Source organism: Euprymna scolopes, chromosome 39 (assembly GCF_053919585.1).
Source record: "Euprymna scolopes isolate OS-2025 chromosome 39, ASM5391958v1, whole genome shotgun sequence".
Classification (NCBI taxonomy): domain Eukaryota; kingdom Metazoa; phylum Mollusca; class Cephalopoda; order Sepiida; family Sepiolidae; genus Euprymna; species Euprymna scolopes.
In genome coordinates, this window is record NC_136520.1 from 32,659,045 (window position 1) to 32,666,359 (window position 7,315).

Here is a 7,315-nt window from a genome sequence, read left to right on the forward strand (position 1 = left end):
TTCAGAGTTATCTCCCCTGTGTGTGAGCTCCTCAATGTCTACTTTATACAAATGCAATTTTTTCCAAATTTTCTGTCAAAATTATGTTTACCTATAAATAACTCGATAAATTTTCGTAATTTTGTATATCTTACTATTTTCGACATGACAATTAAGTACGTAATATTGTTTTTGCTTAAAACGACATATTAAAAAATCGATCTATCAACTCTATCTTAAAAAGCATCTCCCCAATAAAAAGGGCATTACTCTCAAATAATGTTTATGTTCTTATTGCAAAGATCAAAATTAAAACTAGACAGGAAAAATATAGTCGACATCTTTATAGACAAGTTAAAAGAGAAAGAGAAGCTATCTAAGGAAGATCAATAACTCAATTTCATAATGACAAGTTATCGTTCTTCCTAAGCTAGCCTCTTTCTTGACTTATTGATGAAGATGGTGAGTATATTTTTCCAGTAGAATTCTCATTTAGGCGTTTCATGTGTACAATGAAATTTACTGTAACTGAGTGTTTTTGTAATGTTTTTTTTTAATGTATTTTTTAATTTTCCTAAAACCTGGTTAATGTAAAAAAAAAAAAAAAAAAAAAAAAAAGTAAATAAATTGTAAGGTCCATGGAAAAAGTATACGTAAAAAAGGGCAATTTTTACTAAGTAGGAAAATTGGGCTATCATTGAATAAATATCGATTCAGTTTACTATTTCAGACTACTGTATTATTTTTCACTGCTCAATTCAGAGTTGGATGAGTAGTGTAGTATCTGTTCTGCTGTAATGATATCATTGTTCCAGGCATTACCTTTTCCATTTTTTTTTTTTTTTTGAAGTGGGAGAATGATGTATGGGGTAGAACGATCAAATTGTTGCCCTAGAAAAGATGACATGATTCCATTTCCGTTTGGTGAAAACCAGTTTTTTTTTTTTTTTGTTGTTGTTGCAGACCATCTATGTTGGATTGAAAAACCTACAAACTGGGTAAACTCTCTCACTTATGTTACCAAATGTGACAACATAATAAGAGTTTGCCTAGACCCACAAGCACTGAACAAAGCTCTCATATGGCTATACCACCAAATTCCAACTGTCGAAGAGCTCAGACCTTGATTCACAGGAGCAAAATTCTTATCAAAGTTGGATGCTAAGTCTGGATACTGCTCCATAAAGCTCAACCATGAAAGCCAGCCACTAACAACTTTCCAAACATCATTTGGAAGGTATTGTTTTGAATGATTGCCATTCGGTTTGGGTGTCAGTCACGATATCTACCAACTCGAGATGGACAGGATATTCGAGAAGTGCACTGGAGCCTGTAGTATAGCTGATGATATCACTGTATATGGGTCGACAGAACATGAACACTACAAAAACTTAAGACGTTTTATGGAGGTCACTATCAAAGAATGGCCTTACCTTGAACTCGGAGAAATGCAAGATCAAACGCCAGGAAATCTCCTTCTTTGGAAAGCTGTATACACATACCAGATTGTAACCAGAGCCAGCAAAAGTGTTTGACTTATAAGAGATGTCAGAACTGCGTAACAAAACAGAATTGCAACAATTTTTGGGTGTGATGACCTACCTATCGCACTTCATCAAAGACTTCAGCTCCAAAATTGCCGTTTTGTGTGACCTGTTAACCAAGGACTTTGATTTCCAGTGGGAACCATACAGACAGAAGGTTTTCAAAGAACTAAAGCGTGAAGTATCTGAAATGTCACTGTTTTGAAATTTTGACACTAGACTTCCAATTTACATGCACTGTGATGCAAGTATAAGGGGAATAGGTGCAGTTCTGTTACAACAAATGCAGATGGCAATCTATCGCCTGTCATATATGCTAGCAAGAGCCTTACACAAATAGAACAAAGATACGCATGTATCAAGCATGAGCTACTGGCCATAGTATTTGGCACACAGTGATTTCACACATACTTCTATGGCTACAATTTCCAAGTCGTCACTGACCACATTAGTCAACTGAAAAAATTATATAACAGGTAGTATATGTAGAAGTGTAGATGACCTGTGTAGATTATGTCTAAATGAGAAATTTGAAATTCTAAACTTAGTTAGGAGATTCGGAGTTCCTATCCTGTCTCGGTTACTACATGACGAAGGCCAGAGGAATAGTTGGCCGAAACGTCGTGAAACAATAACTAAAAAGATGAGGATAATAGTCCACAATAAAATAAATTAATAAAAATTACTCATCTACATAATGAATTCCAATTAAGTAATATAAAAAAAATTTACTTTAGGATAATGATACAAACAATTCCACACTGTGGTCTCTCCACAGTAGTTTCCCATAAGCCAACAGAGGTTGACTCTTTCTGTCTACCAGTGACTTCCAACTTTCAAACTACCTTGATGGCACACTGAATCATTGTTATTTTTATTAACATGCACGTTGAGGGGCATTATGCACTCTGATGGGGCGCACATCCAGGTTATCAGCAAGCTGCATACACAAAAGATCTTATCCCACACTTACAAAAAACGCTATCATGAAGATCTTGCAGAGAGGTTCCACATTATACAATCTGCCTGCTGCAGTTCCTCCGAGGGTAACTTAGATCAGCCTCTTCCCTCGTCTATAGGAATTTTCCATATCTCAAACTATCTTAGTAGTACACTGAATCATCGTTTTTTTTTTGTTCTTTTTTTTTTGGCTATTTTTATTAAAATAATCATCATCATCATTATAGGTTCTTTTTTATTAAGTTACAGGTTGAAAGGCATCATCCATGTTAGTAACCTGTTAGCTGTATGCGTGACAAATCTCGTGCTACTCCTCCAAGAAACCCTATCATAAGAATCAACTGCAGAGAGCTTCCAGTCTATGTGTCATCTCTGCAACAATTCATTGCAGGAATTCTTTCACACTACGACATGCGATCTTTCTATAGCAGTTCTTTCCAAGGCAATATAGATCAGCCTCTTTCCCCTTCTACCAGAGACTTCCAAACGTCGAGCGATAGTACCACTGAAGTATTCCACGTGTCAATACCAACATATATTTTCATCTAAATCAATAAAACTATAACTCTTTCTCCATCCATCTGAACATCACTGTGTTACATATTAGGGACCCTACATACGTAGTGATCAAGATAGCTTGTAAGAATTTTGACAAGGGTAACACTGAGTACATAATAATCCAGATCTGTATGACATAATTGTTCCTAGAGTTGAATGAAAGATGGGTGGCGTAAAGTCTAGGTAGGGGGCAGATGTCAAATGCCATAGACAAAACAGTGAGACGATGAAGAATGACATTACGTTTTCCAGTCAAGAGAAAACAAAGGCTTTCAGATTAGTCTCTATGGGAAGCCATGGGAACAAGATGAGTCAATAATGTAAAAATAATCTAAGTTTAGTGATACCTTAGTCTTGGTTAGTGTGTGTTACTCATTTTTTTAAGTTAGAAAATTAAGTTTTAACAGTAAATAATTATCAAAATCTCATTAGTCTCTCTCTCCTGACTAAATTCTTTTCAAATAAAACCTTGGAGAAAACTCAGTGAACGTCTCCTTGTGTCTTTCTCCATGAAAAGAGCTTTATTTGTCTTGCTTAAACAAACAAGATCATTAATGTCCACTTATGAAATGCAGTGAAGAGAAACAGTGGCCATAAAAAGAAGCAGAAAGGGCATAAAAAAACAGCGCATATAAACATCTGTAGGTCTAAAGATATTTTATTTGTTATTGTATGACACCATCTGGGTGTGTGTCTTTCTTTGTCGGTGTCATGGGGAATATTTCTGGAATGGTTATTACGTTCTGGGCATGGCAAAATCTTTCCTGGGTGTGAACCATGATAAAACGATATTTTAGATCAAGGCATTGATATGCCATCAGCTACATCTGCTGGTGAATCTTCTCTTTGAGTCCTCTTATCATTATTGGCAGGATATGCTGAAATTAAACACTCTGTGAAATACAGAAACAAGGCAGCTTGAACTTTCAAACTCCAGAAGAGTGTAACTTACAACTGAATTTTACCAAAAACGTTATCTCTTATGTCATATATCGATCCTTGCGGTACACCTGAAGAAGATCGGAGGTTATATCGACAAAAACTTTGTGAAAATAACACTAAAGATGAGAACAGTAGCCTGAAGAATCCAAATAATACAAATTCATTATGAGTGATATTACTTTCAAATGTGATTTGGCCATTTTTAAGGCAATTAAGAGATATTTTAGTTGAAACTGAACTTGATCATCGTTTTTTTTTTTTAACAATTCATTCGTTCTTGGTGCTATTGTTTTCGCTGGGAAAATTGAGAGCTCCAGTTGTACAGTACATAAAGTTTTCTGTTGAGTTCAGATGCGCTCATCATAAAATGAACTTGAAACCACTAGTTTTGTAGGTGTGTATCAAATCAGTTGTTAGATGTCAGAGATTCAATGAATTCAATCCCATGCAAGCAAAGTGTTCATGATAAAGCAAATATATAAAAATTAAATGAATGTTGGATACATTTTAATTTTTCAGCCTCGCTATGGAATTTTATACACTGATAAAACCTCCTCATGAATATCAGTGATATTTTGTATAGCAGGCAAATATATGTTCTTGAAATGGGCAGAACAATTTGTCTGTAAATAGCATGTTTTGAGAGGAAAATATAGAAAGTTTATCTGAATAATTAAGGTTTACATGATATTGAGGGTCACAGTTGTACAGTGCATAAACTTTTGTGTTAAGTTCATGTGTATTCATAAAATTGCCCTCAAAACCAATAATTTTTCAAACGTGTTCAATACTAGGTAGATATTTATAAATATTTATTATGTAAATATTTGTGTGGCTTATGCAACTGCAGTTGTGTTTCGGTCATATTACCTCATCAGAGCCCAAAACGATTTGAAAAAGTTGTACTCATAATTTAAGAAATAAACACGAGCATCAGCAATTGAATTTCAAGGTCAAAGTTATAAATAGCAAAAATGATTAAGAGATGTTTCAGTTGAAACAGAACTTGGGCATCGTTTTTTTTTTTGTTTTTTTGTTTTTTTTTAACAGTTTATTCGTTCTTGTTTTTTTTGCTATTGTTTTCATTTAAACTTTCAGGTGTGATTTATCATTTTACAAGGCAGGGTTAAAATACCAATGCCAGCGTAAATGAAATGCAAAATCTGTACTTAGTTCAGGAAAAAATCAAGAAAGAAAGACAAACATGAAGGACAAAATTCATTTTCACATTTTTTTTTTTTTATTGGATAATTTCAGACAAATTTGGAGAATAATAAAAAAAAAAATTGAATGTGTTTTCATTTTTGTGTAGTTTAGTTTTACTTTTGGTCTTCAAAAAAATTGTGTTTTTTATTTTTTGTTTTTGTGCACTTATTATTTTGGATATTAAAAAAAATTGTGTATTTTTTTTCATTTTTGTATATATTTGTGTGTCTTTTTTTAAAATGAAGACAAATTCAGAAAATTATTTATTTATTTATATTTTTTTTAGTGAAACATTCCGTTGCAGGATTCAATCCCATCATGCAATAGTAAATGAATTTAAATGATTAAGTGAAGCAGGAAGGAAGCGCTCAGACGGATTAGTGTGAAAGAGAAAGACAGCATACTATAAACCCAATATCTGCGGTCTTTCATACTTTGCCAATACGGTTACAATAAATAAATGAAATAAAAAACACAAGTACTCATAAAGAGTTTGTTTTACATAAAATTATGATTTTTATTTTACCAAGCTTGGTTTAGTATGACATAAGGACAGAAAAAAGAAATTTGTTCCACATTAATTTTCCAAGACTTACCAAATTTTGTGTTAACTTCAAGAAGCATATATATATATATATATATATATATATATATATATATATATATATATATATATATATATATATATATATTAGACAAATTCAAATGTATTGATGAAATGAACTTAAATAATTTTTCAAATGTGTTCAATATTAGACAGACTTTTATAAATATTTATTATGTAAACATTTGTGTGGTTTATGCAACTGCTGTTGTATTTCAGTGATATCACCTTAATGGAGCTCAAAACGATTCGAAAAAGTTGTACTCATTATTTAAGGAATAAAGAAATAAAAATAATTAACATTAATTGAAGTTCAAAGTCAAAGTTATGAGCTTAGTTATGGGCAAGGTTCAAGTGAGACAGAGATACATTGTTATATAGAATAAGAGAGAGGAGGAGATAGAAGATACATTGTCATACATAGAGAGTGAGAGAGACAAAGATATAGAAATAGAGATAGATACATTGTCATAAAGAAAGAGAGAGAGGACGAAAGGGAGAAGAAAGAATAAGAAAAGGATGGGATAGGAGAAAGAGAGAGCAGGTATAGATAGAAGATACATTGTCATACAGAGAAAGGGGAAGGAACCAAATAGAGATTGTCATACAGAAAGAGATAGAATGGGGAAATAAAAAGGGATAGAATGTACAATCATACAGATAGAAGGAGAAGGAGAGAGAGAGAGAGAGAGAGAGGGGGGGGGAAGATAGATGATACATTTTCATACAGAGAGCAAGAAACTGGGAGTAGGAGGAAACAAATAGAAATAGAAGAGAGAGAGAGAGAGAGAGAGAGAGAGAGAGAGAGAGAGAGAGAGAGAGAGAGAGAGAGGGTGTAAAGAAAGGAGGTGAGACAAAAGAGATAAACTTTAATGAAATCGAATAAAACTTATTGGAAAAAATAGCAAAGTGCAATAAACCACGTAAAGTTGGAAGATGTGTGCATCTATTTTACAGTCTGAATCTTTGTTCAAGCCTACTTTAAAACTGAATGCAGTAAACATAATCACAACCGCATCTGATAGGCTGTTTCACCGGGCAGAAGCATGGACTGAGAATGCTGCCTTTCTTCTATGGAGACAAAAGTGAAGACGGTACATATTTTGCAGGGTCTTGTGGAGACCAGGACTTGACGCTGGGGTGAAAAATTTCTTGAAAGATAGATTTAAGTTGCTGATGATGCTGTTGTATTCCAGAACCGGATTCTCTTGCATCCTCCGCTGCTCTATGGGATAATCATTAATGATTTCAATTGATAGAGAAAGATATTAGGGGTCTAGCTTGATTATAATCAAGTTTGTCTGCATGTCGTTTTTGAGTTCAATAAAATTAAGAATAATTCAAAGTTATGAACTTAGTGCTGTTAAAATCGGAGTTTGATAGAAATTTATGGTACATGTTCAGAATAAGAACGAAAAGTCGAAAATCACAAAACTGAATTCCAATTAAAAACCAATGTTATCTACTTAAGAAGAAATTTGGATGTGATGTTCAGTATGTGTGCTCAACTTCTTTGGATGAC